The 18,316-nt window shown below is 34.9% G+C and overlaps 1 protein-coding gene across 4 annotated transcripts in view; it reads left to right on the forward strand.

Moving 5' to 3' along the window:
• LOC142339495 (uncharacterized) overlaps positions 1 to 18,316 on the forward strand; it is a 67,960-nt gene that overhangs the window by 25,543 nt on the left and 24,101 nt on the right. The window contains exon 1 of one of the 4 annotated variants that reach the window (XM_075389589.1): positions 9,430 to 9,714. The exons of 1 other annotated variant lie outside the window; for it this stretch is intronic. The gene's annotated coding sequence lies outside the window, so the exon portion shown is untranslated. Of the gene's footprint in view, positions 1 to 9,429; positions 9,715 to 17,414; positions 17,553 to 17,880; positions 18,083 to 18,316 lie in introns of those variants that run through there. 2 more of the 4 variants (XM_075389581.1, XM_075389561.1) reach the window with 2 other exon arrangements.

The following is an 18,316-nucleotide window of genomic DNA, read 5'->3' on the forward strand; positions in this document are numbered from 1 at the left end:
TAATGAATAAAACAATTACATGCCTGAAATGCTTCATAATGGATGCTCTAAATTTAAGTACTCATGTCTGAAACAGTCTAGGACTTTGTATAATAAATCTGATAATATCCTTTTGAATAATGTTGTTTGGTTTGCAGAACGTGCCTCTTATTTGTTGCAATCATCTTTATGTTCTTTGGCTGCAGTTGTTTATCGTAAATATTTTCAAATTATAAGTTTTAATAAAGCAATGTATTATGCAACAAGAATTGATGTCCAAAAATCTCTCTTTTGATAGACATCGAGTTGCTAAATTTTTTTCTAAGTTTCCTCGACATTTTTTGTCTTTCAAACCCTTAGGTTTTTAATAATCTCATGTGGTGTAAATTGTTTGGAAGCTCTTGTACAGAAAACAGTAACTGTTTTAAAATTGCACGACTTTTAAACTTTACATGAAATCTGGCTGGTATTGGGCTGTGTGTTGCCTTCGGCAATGATAGAGACGTCGTTAAAATTTGTCCATTGTCACGTAATGGTTTGTGTCTTGTCTTAAATAATGACAGCAATTTCAATAAAGGCGTAACCTTTGTCTGAGTAGCAATTTCTTTCGTTTCTGTTTTGACATCCCCACTACCGGCACCTTAGACACTTTTTTGACGCAAAATTAAGTTTATAGCGCCTGCAGTGCTTAAGCTATCTGCTCGCCTGTAGGTAATGAAAAGATTGGTTGCTAGAATAATCGTTGTTGATACAAGAATGACATGTGTGATGGCCCTAGCGTGACCGGACACAAAAATAACACATTCAGAGACCACTAATTCGTTTGCACCATTTGAACCGTAGGTGTTAACCGCGTACCCCACCTGGGCTGTCTGATAGAGCAGCCCGAGAATCTTATAAATTTGTCCAATTTGTGCTGCATCCTCTACGTGGAGCACCCGACGACTGCTCTCTCGTTACCAACATCATTCATGAGATTGCTTGAGCTCCCTATTTCATCAGCACCCAGGTGATGGTTGAACAACCTTGACCTCAATTGCCACCCATTGCTAACACCAATTCCGTCTTTGTTACAGGCATCAGTTTCAGCCGACAACATTGTTGTCACATTTGCCTTTATAATGACCGGCGAATCTGAGCTATGAAGTATGCATCCCAAACTTATTGACTGATCTTTGTCAGCTATTTGAGACGGATGCCATACAATTCTGAGTTCTAATTTCGTCTCTAAAATTACTCAATGCATTTTGCAACTGAAAAATTGTACCTGTTGCAACTTAGTTTTTCGCATTCTCCAAGACTGTTTATGGTTCCTAAATTCTTTATTTTTGGTGCAAATTAAAAAGAGTTTATAAGGAATACCTCGACACCATACACACACACTTGCACACACAGCACACAAACCCTCAAACACACACACACAAACAACACATACACACACACATATGCATCCACACACACCACACACACAACAACACACATATGCATACATACACATCACACATCAGACAAACACTCAAACACACACAAACACACACATAACTCACACACATACATACACACACGCGACGCAAACATCCAAAAACACACCCACACAAACACACAACACACACACCATATATATATATATATATATATATATATAAAAATAGACAAAACAAACAAACAAACAAACAAACACACACACACACACCAAATAATATTACCAAATATACATATTCAAATATATATATATATATATATATATATATATAAATATATATATATATATATATATATATATATATATTTATACATACATACATATATATATATATATATATATATATATATATATATACATACATATATATATATATATATATATATATAAATATATATATTTATATGTATATATATATATATATATATATATATATATATATTTATATTTATATTTATATATTTATATATATATATATATATATATATATATATGTGTGTGTGTGTGTGTGTGTGAGTGTGTGTGTGTGTGTATGTATGGGTGTATGAATGTCTTTTATCATGTTTTTTGGCAAAGAATCGCTCTTTTATGCGGCTCTGATTGTTTAACCATCTTTTTTGGTGAACATTTTTCAACCTTTTTCGTTATCATCAAACTGTCCTATTTGTTCGATTTGATGTTTCATTAGAACATTCGTGATCAAACGAATTGTGGATGTGAATGACATTTTGATTGCGATTCTCTCAATCTTTCTGTTTATGGCCGCTTTGAGAATGGGACAGTAGAAAGCAGAACACATTTTCTATCCAGAACTAATCTAACAGATACTAAAGAATATTGCTAGCTGCTGTTGAGCTTACAATGCTTAGCATTTCTTTCTTCTTCTTATATCCTTTGAGAAGCGGACATTGTTTGAAGTTCCCTTTGGCACAAGTTGGCATGCGTTATGCGCTTATTCTCTTTTTAGAAAAGCCACCACCACATAAATAATGTTACCGAAACCGCCGCCGCCATTTTGGATTACTTTCAACTTGTTCAAACTGCACATACACACAGTGTAAAGATTTGTGGAAAAATAATTCACACCAATGTTCTGGACCAACAAATGGAAAAAAATGAATGGAAATGATGTGGTTTTTAGTAAACTACAGCAAATAATTCTTCAAAGATCAGAGATGTTGTTTTAACGTGGATTTCAAACCGTCTATTTGACCGGTTTTATCAAAAACTTAAGCGGATAGCTCGATTTTACTATAGATTAAAATAAGCATTAAGGCCGCGGAAAAAAAGTTGCACGAGGAATTTGAATCGAGCCTTTGGACTAGTATGGACATTGTTTTTTCAGCCTCCGCGAATCGAACTTCGGACTATATTGACGCAGTCAGTGGCTGAGACCCTCACTAATATTATATCAGCATTGATTCATCATACTCAAGGAGTGAATTCGGGATTAAGTATTCTATCTATCATTGGATGTATATTTAAAACCGAAGGGTTAATCGATGATCAATTATGTGCGGCTGAAACTCAGGAAACACTTTCATTTGAAGTTAGACCAGACAATCATTTTCGTCTCTTTATTAAGTTGATAGCAAAATTAGATGTGTTGTTTTTGGTTATGAAAACAATGTTCGCAATGATTTGTAGTCTAGCTCACCGGTTATTCCGGTTCTTCTTTTCTCTCCTTAAACACCGGCACATGGGCTGTAGACGTGACGCCGGGTCTGAAGGATCTCGGGTCCGAATGAAGCCTTGGACATGATTGTCGCTTCTCATCTGTAAGCCAATCTCTCGTATCAAAATCGGTGATAACGTGCAGTTGTGTTTTGTACACAATTGAGGATGGAAAAATATCAATATGCTAAATAATAAACTGAATTTGGCATTCATTTTTCTCCATCACTGGAGTCTTTTGGCAGGTTTTCTCTGATAGTTCTCTTGATAGCTATTTTTATTTTATTATTGGATACCAAAATTTTCAACCCCCAGGACGTCTGCTATCATTCAGCAGGCAACAGTCAATCTCCGTCACAATGTGATTCTGCAACATAGCAGGATTATAGGTGCTTTGATTGAGACGATCATTCTTGCACTAAGATTTCTTCTGCCTTTTCATATTTGTTGTTGAATGTTGTCACCCAATGAGAAGAGACAGCCAATCAGAATTTTATTATCATTCTTGCGCTCAATGAGTGAGGAATACAAAAAAATACTGCTAGCATGATAAATTCCATGGGAAGTTTGAAAAGTAATTGTTAACTTGATGAGAATAAAGAAAAACAAAGATTTTGTTGCGGAGTGATATATTGAAAGATCATTTTAAAAATATGGAATTGTGATATACTGTCAAATTCAGCAAATTTGAAAGCAAGGAAGCGGATTATTTTAAATTTTTCATTTCAAGGTGACATTGCCACTTATGCCCAGCCTTGGCTCTCAGATGCCGTAACACTCAAAGACAGCAGATTCGTTTGTACCATATGGACAATAAATGTTCTCATCAGTCCTCAACAGTAAAATCTGAAAGAATTATGAGAATGATTAAGAAGTCATAGAATCACGAGCAATTTGTGCAACTAGCAAGAGAAAAAATTGCCTGGTCCCCAGTTCTACCGTTGTCAACTTTATCACAATTTTACTTTAACGAAAGAAACACCGAATTACCTGTGGTATTTAAATTCTTGTGTAAAACTCCTGGCAATGTATTTTATTTTCATTATATTAGATGAGCAATTTACACAAAACTATTAATTGGGGACGAAATATTGCACGTTCACAATAATTATGGCAAGAGACAATTTAAATTTAATTTAAAGAGGAAACAAAATCAAAACTTAATTATTTTAATATTGCGTTCAGGAAATCATCAAAACTTGAAGTCGCGCCATGAAAGCTTACCAATACTATGAATTTCAAAATTGATAAGAAAAACTGTTCAAAAAAAAGTCTTTGAGATTTCTTCTGAAAGTCAGTCGCGCAATTGTTTGAGTAGGAGAAAAGTTTTCTGGTAAATTGTTAAAAATTTCAAGAACTCTCCGGATTAAACCATTGTCGTAGTATTTGCTACTACTAATTGTTTTGTGAAAAATTTTCACAGATTTCTGATGTTTATAACAGTCGAAAGTAGATGGCGGGATATATTGAATGCTGGTTCTTGATTAGTCGTTAAGAGAAAGACATATCAGGTTGATCTGTAGTGGGCTAGGGTGTAAGCAAGTAACTTCAGCTCCTGGAGCTGAACCCTTGTGGTTGTCTCCAATTTACAATGTTTTTGAGAAATGATAAACAGGTTTGGTGCCCAGTTCAATCGTTTTCCTAAGGTAACCGTTAGGTTGTTAAAAATGTTTCTCGACAGTACTGCCGGATATTGTAAATGGATGCTCAATAGTGAATCGACCATAACAAAAAGTAGCTTTTGGTAGGCAATCTCTCAAGTTGTATGAACATTTAATACTGAGGGCCGTTTTTAAGAGAAGACTCTTAACTTCAGATTATCTGCTGAATTCATTATCTGTTGATACTGCACATTGATATTCCACTTCTGTTCTCTTTTCATCTTTTTGTTTTTAAATTGATATTGACTTCCGCTGATGATTTTTGGCAGATACAGACAGATTTCGGTTTTGTGAAAACTTAGTTAGGTGCCAATGAGAATTCATGTGACTTTTTGCAGTTGTCAATGTTGCGATGGGATTTTGAAGAAACAGTATCGTCAGCGTAATTATTGGTTTCGCAAATTTTTAGTTCCTAATCAATTACATAGAGATTTAAAAAGAGCGGAACAAGAACTGTACCACGGGTGTCCCCGTGATGTTTTTGTATAGAAACTCAACTTTTTCATTCACATTAACTCATTGCATCCTACCGTTTGAAAAATTATTGCGATGAATTATTGTTTCCAAAAACATTTCATTTTCAGCATAGGATCTTTCATTGAGTCCGAAAATTTAGTGAGATCAAGAAGTGCACCAATGGATGGTTAATTGGTTCTCATTCATTTTTTTCTAATTGGCTGATTTATTCGTATGATGTACAATGCTTTTTTATGTACAAAATTGTCTGTTAATTAACAATTTTTTGCATGCAAATAGTCGTTTATCTGCGCTTTGAATAGATTTTAATTTTTTTGAGAAAGCAGGTATTATAGAAATAATTCTACAATTAGGTTAAAAATCCGCTTTACTGTTTTTTACAGGGAAATTACATTGGGTAAACTCATTTCCAGGGAAGTTTTCCCTGCCTATAGTATGCATGAAATAGTTCAGTGAGTGTCTCGTTAGAACCGCCGCAGAGTCAGTAAAAGCCCAGTCTGGCAATGGTGCCGTTCTCGAAAAATTGAAAAGGTTAAGATTTATTAGGCCGTGTAAAAACTCATGTTTGTTATGAAAAGGAAAATTTTTTTTAACATGAGCGAAATTTTGCATTGGAGAAAGAAGATGTTGAGAAAGGCCGCCTAATTTGCTAAATTCGTAGTTCAAGAGATTTGCCATTTTTTACTGTCTGTTACAGTTTCACTGAATGCATTCTTCAAGATTTCAATTGTTAAGGCTATGATACTTTAATTTCTAATTTCAATTATTAATTTCAATAATAGTGCTCCAATTCAGATGTTTCATTAAGCTGTTCTTGAAAAGAGCAGAAATCTTTATGAAACTTTGAGCTTAGTGAGTTTTTTCTTCCAAAATTAATGAAGTCACACTCAGTCCAGAGGTTCTCACAGTTGATTCTTTTCTCTAGTTTTTGTGATGACAAACTTTAACCTAAAGAATTAAAGGGGTGTCATTGCGCAACAAAATTATTTGTAACCAAGCATGTACCTGTATAGCACATGATAGTGTTCTTTTAAGCTCTTAAACTCTTTTTTCTCTCGGCATCTTCAAGTGAGTAAAACTCATGCCGGTCTGAGCGCTCTGTCTCATTCCAAAATTTAAATCTATCATAGTTCTTTTTCTCCACAAAATATTTGATTGTCCTTTTGATCCAATACAGATTGGGCAGCAATTAATAGTGCCAAAAGATTGCTCCCGATCTGTGAGTCAAATTGACAACTAATAATTTCTTCAGATGTTTAATGTTTATCCATGAGCGTCTTATTGTGGTGCATGATTCTCCTGGGGTTGTCAACATTAAATAGTAATAAATCGTATGGTCTTGAAACGCTTTCCAATATTGATTTTTGTTTTCTCATGACTCTTATTTATGATTTGATTACAAACAATTTTAACAAAAATTTGATCTGACAATGAAATCGAAGTTGAAACCAAAAATTAATAAGGTTTTTGAGTCTTTGTAGACCGATGTTGATAGTAATTACTGTCATAAAAGTTTGATGAATAGTGCCAAGTGCTTTTTGGTGGCACATGAACAAATTGGAATGAAAAAAGAGATGACATGTCGTTTACTGCTCCTTTCGATGCGTTCAGAAGGTGTTTTAGCGATATATATTTTTAAGTAAGGTATGCTTTTACGCTTTTAAGATAGTTTAGCTGAACATAGTGTAATATATGTGGTTTTAGTGTACACGCATGTTATTCGTCCTTGGTACATTGCGAATGAGTTCGTATAATTGAATGATTACTAAATAACCTGAAACGAGGTTAATGTATTTGTTCGACAATTAACTACTAAACTTGTCAATTGACTAGGTTTTTCTTAGTTTTTCAGGTCCGTATTTTAGCGGAGGCACTTCGCAAATAACAATCTTATCGGGATCAACTTTATCAATTTTTTGAGAATATTGTTTGTGCCATCCTGTAAAATCAATGTTTTTTCGTATTTTTTCCTGATCATATATTTTTTTTTGTTTTGTAGCTGATGCTCTATATGCGTGAAGACCTCATTCGCTAGGCACAGTTGCACTGTTTTCTAATTATGAAATAATGCTACTAATAAAAACAACATTGACCTGCTGATTTTTGTTTTCGGTCGCTGCAAACATTCTTTTTTTTTATTCAGCAAAAGAGACTTTTGCTTTTGATGCCGTAACATTATTAGGGGTGGCGTCAGGTGCTTTTTCAGCCCATGAGGAGGAGCCTCCTGGATTTCGGCTTCCTTCTAGTAATTGTTTTTGGTAGCTTTTTGAACAAATCGTTTCTTCCTTTCAGTTTTTTGATGTACATCTAAACAAAATTTGTATAAAACTTCTTTTGTCCTAGGTTGTCAATCATTACGGGTGGGTGCTACTGATAGGGAGGGCGAATTTCTTCATTTAAGAATGGAAGCATTTGAAGGTTACTGTGTCAAAATGTTTCAATTCGCTCGTGAAATCAACTCCTGGTTTGCTCAGCTCACAGGAAGAAGTCGAAAATATTTGGCCTCAATTGCTGCTCTTAGCAGCGATTTCGAATTAGTTTTAAAAGTGCCATATTTGGGCTGCAAATCTCTTTTAACACTTGGAAGTTGTCGATGATTTCATTTACTCATTGATTCAGTCTTTTCTGCCATGATAAGTTCAGAATTGTGTTATGTAATTTTCAGCTGCCTAAACTTGCCTGATTTTTTTTTACCAGAACATTGAATGTATCTGAACTCTATTTTTTTCAAAAGTTGAGCAAAGGTTAAATGCTGTGAAAATCTTAACTGATAAAGGATAGTTACTTTTTATTTTCCATCAGACAGTTTTTTTTGGCCCTGGGCCGGGTATAATAAGGCTAATCTAGAGGCACCCCAAGACATCCAAAGATGCCTGGAACAATACTGGAGCGAGGGAAGAGTGGAAACTGAACTAGTGACCTGGGGGATTTAGACGGATAATCTGCTCTTTTAACAGTGCACATAATGAACACGATGAGAAGTAATTCACAGAGATTATGCACCCATCTTCCTCCTCCCCAACCCCCTCAAGCCCCTGTTGACGCACACACCTTGAAAAGGTCCAGAATTCTGGCTCAAGAGCAATCCAGTGGTTCTTGAAATTGTCAGTAACATAGCAATCTGTTAGTTATTGACTTACTTCACTTCCAATCTACAATTTTTCAGTGTTGCCTAATAATTGAATTTTACGTTTTTGTCCTTTTATATCTAAAAATGTCCAAATGAACGGCATTAGTCTTTTAGATATTGGCTGAATTGATATTTTTCATAACTTTTTCAGAAAATAAATTCTGTTCAACCCCTATTCATTCAAATAACATTCGTCAGCGCATTACTTGTAACCCTTTTAGGGCAAAGATTATATAAGATATCGGATTCGTAGCAACCAAACGATTTTTTAATCCTTTATAAACTAACTCTCAGTTGCTCATAAAAGCGAGCATTGCTCACCTAATCTGTTCTATATATAGTTAACAGTTAATGAATTAACTGATACAACTGAATAAAAGCAACAAATAGCAACATTATATTTCTGATTAAGTTTTGTTCAAATGTCTTTATTATAATTAAAAACAAGCTATTACTGCAACGCCCATCTTTTTATTTTTTATTTGCAAATTTTTGATCGATCCTTGAAGGCACTGTCCCTTAAAATTATTTGATAAACAGTTGAAAACTACGAGAGGTTTCGAAATCATTGTTTATCAAATTTACCAATAACTTTAAACCAAAAACAATTCTATTTGTAATATATTGTTACAAAGAAAACAGCCAATATTTATCAATAAATACAATCATAAGATCAAAGGGAAAAGCTGAGCGGTCTTTTTTCAGGTGTGAAATAAAGGCCAAGATTTCTTTTTATTCAAGTGAAGACATTTTATTAGCGATTTATTAATCTTCAGTTGAAACATTTTGGTAATGACTGAAAAATCGAACCAGTTTGACTCTTAATGGGTCCACCCACTATTACGTCACCGAACTTGACTTGAGCCAGATGTTTAATCATCAATTTAATCATGGCTTTCGTTATGCCAAGAGCTTTTCATTACCTTTTATCAGCGTTTTTTGACCTCCATTTAAATTTGTTTTGTTCTATGGTTTCTGTTTGTTTTGTTTAATGTCTACACTTAACATGAAATTGATTCGATTTGATTGAAACTGGTGTTCCGGTTTTACATTCCGAGTAAAACAATTTTTCAGGTCTAAACCGAGGTATATCCAAATGCTCAGAATAGTGTTGTCCTTTAATAAATTGATGTCATCCTACAAATTAAATTGACGACAAATTAAATGACGGTAAAATTCGAAGAAAATTAGATGTAAATAACGCGCCATTTATGTGGCTTATTTGACTGATAACAATTATCTGAGGAACTCGAGTGTGCTTTGAAGTTACAGCTATGTGTCAATTAACTCCACCAACATCAAAATTATAGGTGAGGTATTTGTTTGATTTCTTAAAAATGTCATGTTTTAAAATATTTTTTGGCTTCTGAGCTATTAAAATGTGTTTTTTTTTCAGTTTTCAATCATAATTTAAGCAAAGAGGAACATTTAAAAAATGTCTACATCTTTCTTCTCCCCGCCACTCAATAATCCCCCCAAACACACTGAATTCATTCCTTAATTTCGGCACCCAAATGAACGATTGAAAAAAAATTAAAAAAACTATAGAACTGAAAATAATAGAAAAGTCACAGACCTTTCACAAATGCCGCTCTAAAAGCCGCTCTAGGAATGTTTGAAACCAAAACGCAATGGCGAGACCAATGACCAAAGATAAATATTTGACAGAAATGACCTCTTTTATGTTCTGCTTTCATGTCAAATGCTTAAAACGATACTAGAAGGCAGCAGACTTAACCTATCGTTCATGAACTATCAAAAACAAAAAACTCAGAATTCGAATGCGCGAAAGCAAACAAAAACAAATAAATAAAATCGTGTGGTAAAAGAGATCGTCGGAATCTATATTGATATTTTGGCCGGGGATAAAAATCTTAGCGATGTAAAATTTCTGAAATCTGACGTAACTAATATGTGACAGAACAAAAACTAAAAGCAAAACTGGGTCAAACTGTGAGAAGTAAAATTAATGCTCTACATATCCACTGGGATTTAAACTCTCCGATCTTTAATAGTATTGTACCTGTTTCTTACAGGATGTGAACCTGGGCACTTAATTACCGGCCCGGGTCGAATGTCCTCCCTAAAATCCTCCCATTTTGTTGTAAGAGTGGGGGGTAATTTGTCTATGGGGGTAAATTGATGTAAGAGTGTGGTGGTAATTTGTTCAGAGGGGGTAAAATGATGTAAGAGTTGGGCTGCAATGGGAGGACTTTTGAGGAATTACCCCCTGACTGAAATTGCCGTGTAAGAGTGGGCTGCAATGGGCTGCAATGCGAGGACTTTTCAGGAATAACCCCTTGACTGAAATTGCCATGTAAGAGTGCGCTGCAATGTGTAAAATGGTGTAACAGTGAGCGGGTAATTTGTTCAGAGGGGGTAAAACGATGTAAGAGTTGGGCTGCCAAGGGGGTAAAACGGTGAAAGAGTGAGGGGGGTAATTTAATGAGAGGGCGAAAATGATGTAAGAGTGAGGGGGTAATTTGTTGAGAGGGGGCAATTTTAACAAGTATTTTTCATATATATAGACCGTCAAGAGTTAGACGACCTTTGAAGGTCTGGAGATTAGGGCGACGCAGCTGAGCGTACTGAGGTTGTGCGTTCAAGACTGGCAGTCTTCAGGTATGGGGGCTAAAACAATGTAAGATTGAGGGGGTAAAATGATGTAAGAGTTGGGCTGCCAAGGGGGGTAAAATGATGTAAGAGTTGGGCTGCAATGGGAGGATTTTTTAGGAAAATGCAGCTCAAAGCTCTTACGTCTTTTTGGGTTGCATTGGGCTTCCAAGGGGGATAAAATGGTGTAAGAGTGAGAGGGTAAAAGACAAATTAACCCCCCACTCTTACATTTTTTTGGTCTGTCAATGGGGGTAAAACGATGTATGAGGTCGGGGGAATTTTCTCCATTACCCCCGAACTCTTACATTGTTTTATTCCCTTGACAGACCAAAAAGATGTAAGAGTGGGGAGTTATTTTGTCTCTTACCCCCTCAATCTTACACCATTTTACCCCCGTTGGGAGCCCAATGCAGCCCAAAAAGATGTAAGAGTTTTGAGCTGCATTTTCCTAAAAAATCCTCCAATTGCAGCCCCACTCTTACGTCATTTTGAGCGGAAAAATTCAACCCGGGTGGACCTATTGCCAAATCATTAAAAGTACCAGTCTTGTCTTATTACATGTAATAATCCAGGTTTTGTGAAGACTTGGAATTTCTAGACGTCGGAAAGGGTCGGGGAATAGCAAAAACCGATGAGAAAATGTCAAAATTACCGGAGTCCTGGTTCGGATTATTTGAGCGCTCTGTGAGAAATTTTTACAATGTTTTCTGCTTTGGGCGTTCAGAATTGCGACTACGGAGCATTCAGTGTTATTGTTATTATTTATAACTATAATTATTTTAAAATTAAAACACGAAAAGCGCACGTTTTAAAGTGACGAAGGTCAACGAAATCCAACTTCTGGCTAAGTAGCAACTTCTGGCATTTTAACTTCTGGCACTGCAGACTTTTGGCATTTTAAGATGTGCACGTGAGTTTTTTAAACGTTGTTAAGTTTTGAGGGAATACTGTTTGAAAATTCTTCCGCAGTTTTGGGCTGCCGTGGTTCCCAGGTCGAGGTTTGGCGGCGAATTTTCTTACGAAATGCAGTGAAAAAATTTCACCGCGTATTTCTGAAATCTTTTTGCGGTGAATGCGTTGAATCGCGGTGAATTCTTTATTTGCACCGCGTTCTCAGTTTTGGTACAAAAATATTTTCCTTACCTTTGTTCGAACCTCTGCCATCCTATGCCTTTAACTGCTTACTCCACTGCGCCAACTGTCCTTTACTTCTTTAATATTTCTTGTGAATTTATATCCGATTGAGTAAACGTTGAAAAGCAATTGCGGTGAACTTTTGTAAGAAATACGGTGAATTTCGCGGTGAATTTGTGTAAGAAATGCGGTGAAAAGCGGTGAAACATTTATTATTACCGCATTCACCGCAAACAACGCATTTTTTACAAAAATTCACCGCTTTTACTGCATTTCTTATATTAATTTGCCACAAAAATCGGTGCAGTGAATTTTTGTAAGGAATGTGGTGAAGTTTGCGGTGAATTATTGTAATAAACGCGTTGAAATGCGGTGAAATTCGGTGAAAAATTTATTTTTACCGCATTCACTGAAATTCTTACAAAAATTCACCTAAAATCCCGACCCGGGTTGTCAAGTATTTCAGCGAATAATTAGTGTTTATGGCTATTTGTTGTCGTAGTGATAATACGGATTATAATATTATGCTTAACTGCCTCAGATCGGGGCTTTAATGATTGATGATTGAACATGTCCATGCAAGGATTATTCTCTATAAAACATAAGCGTATTCAACTCAGATAGTCAGTTTTTCACAAAATTTGTTTTCATCAATTAATGTTTTCATAAAGTTATAGTTTTTGAAAAATTTCGGTAAAGTAAAATAAAATAATATAATTTTTAAAATAATGCTATTAATATCACAAATTTAAAATTATAATTAATTGTGCCCAATGACCACTCCTGATCAATTACTCAAAAATGGCAGCTAACAATGTCTTTAGATTCTTTTCGGTTATCCATGAGCATTTTGTTGAGGAATATGATTATCGTGGGGTTGTCAACATTAAATGGTTTCAAATTGTACGGTCTTTAAACGGTTTGCAATTTCTTTTTTGCAGAAGTAGATTCATTTAAAATCATTTTTTATAATCACCCCTTAGAATTATTGGCTTTTTTTAGTAAATGCTATATCAATGTTTAGAGCCAAGTAGTCCAAAAATTCATCAAAATTTTTGTTGTGTGTACAGTAGGCAATGTACATCAATGCGTTTTGCTACCAAATAGTTTTTATTTTGTACCCGCAGGCTTTCAAATGTTTGTGTTGGCTGGTTTAAATCTTTTTCCCTTGCAACAATTAAAAGAAGGAGAATTAGTGATGTGTATTCTTCCTTAAGATCCAGATTTGTCAATATTTAAACAATTTTTATTTTCTGATAAACTAAAAATTATCACAGTTCTTCCTCCCATAATGATTATAACCCATCCCCAAAAAACACAAGGGTTATAAATTAATAGGAAAAAGACAAATAGTCTTTTGCTGCCAATTTAATATCACGATTGTCATTTCGTGGTCTATAGCTTAGTCAGGTAACTTATTCAAAAGATTCTTATCTTTTTTGTGATTTAATTTGATGCTAAATATGTCAAAGCAAGTCAAATGCCGTAATGTACCTAAACAAAACAAATAGCAGCAGCAAATATAATGACAAATGTTACCTACGAAATAGTAGGTAAATTATATTTATGCTCTTAGAGAAACAAGGTAGTAGAGGCAATATTGAGGCATTGTTAGCTCCAAAATAAATTGTTTAACGTGAACTGGGTTTAAATCTACTCAAACTGAGTTTAAATCTACTCAAACTATGAAAACTGGGTTCAGTTAAAACAGTTTGCATTTGTTGGTTTTTATCAAATAAGAAGACTAATTTGTTTGTAATGGCAGGAAAAAACAAAATTAAGGTTATTAGCGTTGTAAATAAACTTTTTGTTCGGAAAACTACGCGAATACTGCGTTTGTTCAAACAGACATTGTCTCAATTTCTCCCGAAAAAAGAACAAATCCATCGTTTGTTTCTGCTTTCCCTTGGACATGCCAACACTTCTCTCTTTCAACCGCAATTCACGCAAAATTTTGCTTTAGAGTAGAAAAAGATATCTAGAAAAATTGTAAGAACTGGCTTCTTTTTTCAGTTAAATGAAATGTTGGAATTTTTACCTAAATATAGTTTTTTACATTTTAAGGGATTTCTTGTATATTAATTTTCGTATGTCAACAATAAAACAGATGATATATATGCTCTTGCAGTTGTTTGGATCCTAAGTTTTCAATCAACTGACAATCCTTTTTTCTCTCGGATCTTTGATCCATACAATTTACTTGAGTGGTTCACTTTTTAAAATTTTCCCTTTTTTTGAACCTGAAATACAACCTAAAAGATCGAGCATGTTAAGTTCGGCTGGTTTAGTTCAAAGGGAACCATGATATCTCCATACTCACCAGCACTCATCGACCTACCCATTGTTCTTTGAATATCAGTGACAAGTTGTAGGTTCATTGTTCCCCGACAAGAGGTCACTTGAACAAACCACAAGCAGTTCAAGAAAAAACGTCTTTTTCAATTTTTTATGTGGCTGAGCGCAACAGTTTAGTGAATTGACAAATAGTGATATAAGGACTTCACTGGAAATGTGAGTTCCAACCAAACTTTTTTATGCCGATAAAAGGATAATCTTAATAATGTCTTAATCTTCAAGCACAATTTTGCCAAGACCAAATATAGATTATTCTAATTGGGCTCAAACTACGATAGGTGTCTTTGCTCTAAGTCAATTAGTCAGTAATCTCAACACACTCGTGTTTTAAACAGCAAAAAACTTACTAAAAGACTTATCTGTTCGCGTAGAAAAGGTAGGTTGAATTTGGATTAATAGAATTTGATTCAACAGGCCCCGCAACATTCCAAACCAAATTTACGAACAATATGCAGTAAACAGATTCCAACCCTGCGCTATAACCCTGTAAATTTTTGCTTGCGGTAGTCGGAATTCTCACTATAATCATAGAACACTCCATTTCTAATACCGAGTGTTTTGATAATTAAAGAAGTGTATCAACCAGAAAATTTCTAGTCAAGACACTTTTTCTTCAATGACAAATCGGCATATTGGCAAAATATTTTTCGTAGTAGGTATTAGCACCCGCCCGACAACAGAAAAACACTGGATGAACTCTCGAAAAACTGAATTCGAGGGAAAAAGCCTTGATCAGATGGAACACTACAACTGCGAAGCGAATCAGTTTGATGAAGCAAATGAGCTTTTAGAACTTTAGTCTGTTACCAAATTTACAATGGTCAGAAACGTATCTCGAACATCTTCTTCACGCAATCAATTGTTCATTTAAGATCAGTTCAAACGGGCGATGACACCCCTATTCAAATTTGTCAACCTGGCCAGCACGAGCCAGCTCTCAAGCTTTTTTACCTTAGCTATGTGCAATGGTTCACTAGCAGCCTTGAAATGAATGAAATCAAGCATTATCCCTAATGCTTTAGTTGAAACTCTTGGGCGCCTTTTTTGTAAATAAATCGCAGAAAACCTGTTTGGAGAAAAGCAGTTGGGAGCTGGAATCAGGAGCACACTGCGGTTTGGAACTCAGGAAATACAAGTGCGAGCTATGGTTAATCGAAAAAATGTTAAAAAAAATGTTAGTTTGATCGAGAGGAACGGCGTAGAAATAATTGTAGGTGTAGGAGTAGGAGTTTTAGGAGCTGCTACAGGAACTGATCTTTATCTCATGTTTACCAAAAAAAAACTCTAAAATCAGAAGAGTCTCTCAAAAACCTACCAAATGTGGATATTGAGTTTTTGGTATCCTGCGTTCTTGTCTTCGAAATGATCTACTCCTAGCAATACAATTTCCCTTTAGACGAACCAACAAAAATCCTGCGAAAATTTAACTTTCTTCAGCGCGCAAACCAACGAGCTGGGGCAATCATTAACAAGTAGGGATTCTTCCAAGAAGATACCCTATGTGATTCCGACCTAGAATTCATAACATACAGTTATGATATAAGTTTTTTGTATGATTGGAATTTCTACCCCAGCAATTTCGTGACGTCATTTTCAGTATTTGTGCATTGATTAATAATTTTAACCATGTATAGTATATGCATTAAAAGCGTATATAAAGCGCAAAGAGGTCAAATTCCTGAAAATTTTGATTGAACTTTCCTTTTTTTTTAAAAAAACCGAAAATTTGAAAAATTTTCTTCATGTATCGTCCCTACGTAATGTGATAGACCAAAGCTGCTCTAACAAAAAAGCCGTGACGATTTAAAGTTGCTTCACTGCAATTTAATTTGAGGTGTTGGAACAAAAAATATTGAGCTTTTAATTGATAGCGTGTTTTAACCTAAAAACCCGGTCTTTTCTTGCTGTAACTATCGAACTGTGGAAATTTGATATAGCAAATGGAGGAAATTGCAGATAGATTAAACTTTGATATAGTAAAGCAGTATAAACTTTGAATAATAAAGCAGGGTTAGAAATCAAGGAAACTTTAGCAGGTTATGTTAGTAGGGGTGAAATTACCATGACACCTTTTTTTGCTTCACAGAGGAGCACGTTCCTTTAATGGTTTTTTTAATCTAAGTCTCTGTTTGTTGAGTGGTGCCTTTGAATTCGGACACGATGTCTCAAAAGAAAACACCACCACCACCAGAAAGAGAAGCAGAGAGCGGCCTTGATCCCTGTAAGCGGCCGCATCTCTCATCATGCTTTAAATCCCCTTCCAATTTCACACTCCACTAATCCAGTTCTACTCATGCCTCGCTTTCCACTTCAGCACAACTCATTCGCTTCTTCACATTTTCCAATATATACAAAAAATTAAGCTTCACTAGCTGTGGTTTTTTTGTGTCCCTAACCGTTCAATGGGACGAATAATCGATTGGACGAGAAAAAATGTTTTCCGCAATTAAATGTAACACATTCTGCTTGAAAATTTGCCTAAGTGTTGATTATTTTCGGTTCATTAGTTGTTTAAGATCATCTTAAAAGAAATCTCAATAAAACTAGCATTTACTCTTGTGTCACTGTTTTAACTAGAACAAAATCATTTAAGTTTAAAACGTTACTTCACGACTAAAACCGAAATGCCAAAATTCCTAATTTATACGGCATGAATAAGTTCACTAGTAAAAAAATATTTGTCAGCTTTTTGTTTCGAACGGAGATTTTGAAAGAATTAATTGTTCTATCGTCAAAATTTATTGTTTCAGAACTGATTTTTAGCCTTCTTGAGCCCCCTTTTCTGCGTTAGAATGTCCTGTGGTCTTACAAAGGCTTTACTGTGACTGGCGGCAAATGATCTGTAACATTTTATTGTTTTTGGTTTTTACATTTTATCACTTTTAGCAATGGGACACCTTTAAACCAATTCTGAGCAGTTATAACCAGTTAGTCTTTCAGACATTACCAATTTTGTCATAACCAAATACGTTATTACATCATTAAGCGCTTTATCATTACTTTGATTATTTCCTTTAGCTCAACGCTTTTTACCAGCTTAACAGTAATAAAAATATTAATGATTGTGATTATGACGAAAAAAAGTAACAACGAGAATCCGCACTTGCAATTAAAAGTAAATTTAATCGATCATAAAACTTGCGAGTAAAAACTTTTTGATGAGTTGATTAGGCTATGTTTTGTGATAGCCGTACAGTGTAAGAAAAATCATGATTCACATGACGTGTATTGTGCGAAAGTCAATTAATAATACAGCGAATCTTATCAAACAACATTTTTTGCTCGAGAGTTTTTTCGAGAGCGTTTGTTGTAGCCTTTAGATGACAACACACGTTTTACAGCCTTTTGTGTTGTTGTGTATAATGATATAACCATCAAAGACACGTTCTATCGGTCTGATTTTTGTGTCCAGTCACTGGTTTTCTTGCTTGAATACTGCTACTGTGTTTTTGTCACCTCAGTGCAAACAATGGTTAAAGTGTATTGTTCATGTTAACAATAACAATCAAATCTGCTGGAAGACATTCTCAATTTGATTGTCATCGATATTATCGGCTGCAGAGAAGAAAGTTTGTAAGTTCATTTATTTGTTACTTACTTTTTCAATTGGTCCAGTCTGCACTTTTCAAATATCAACCTATACGCATTAGCTCCTGGTAATTCCTGGTAATAAATCCTGGTAAACTAATTTCTCCTAGGGGTATTACACTGTCAAGATATGAATTATGCAAAGGCCCTTAATCACACTGTGACGAACATCTGCTGCAAACTCTCGGAATATTGCAACATTCGTGCAAGACCTTTGTA

This window comes from Convolutriloba macropyga, chromosome 1 (genome assembly GCF_964194025.1).
Source record: "Convolutriloba macropyga chromosome 1, txConMacr16.3, whole genome shotgun sequence".
Lineage (NCBI taxonomy): Eukaryota > Metazoa > Xenacoelomorpha > Acoela > Convolutidae > Convolutriloba > Convolutriloba macropyga.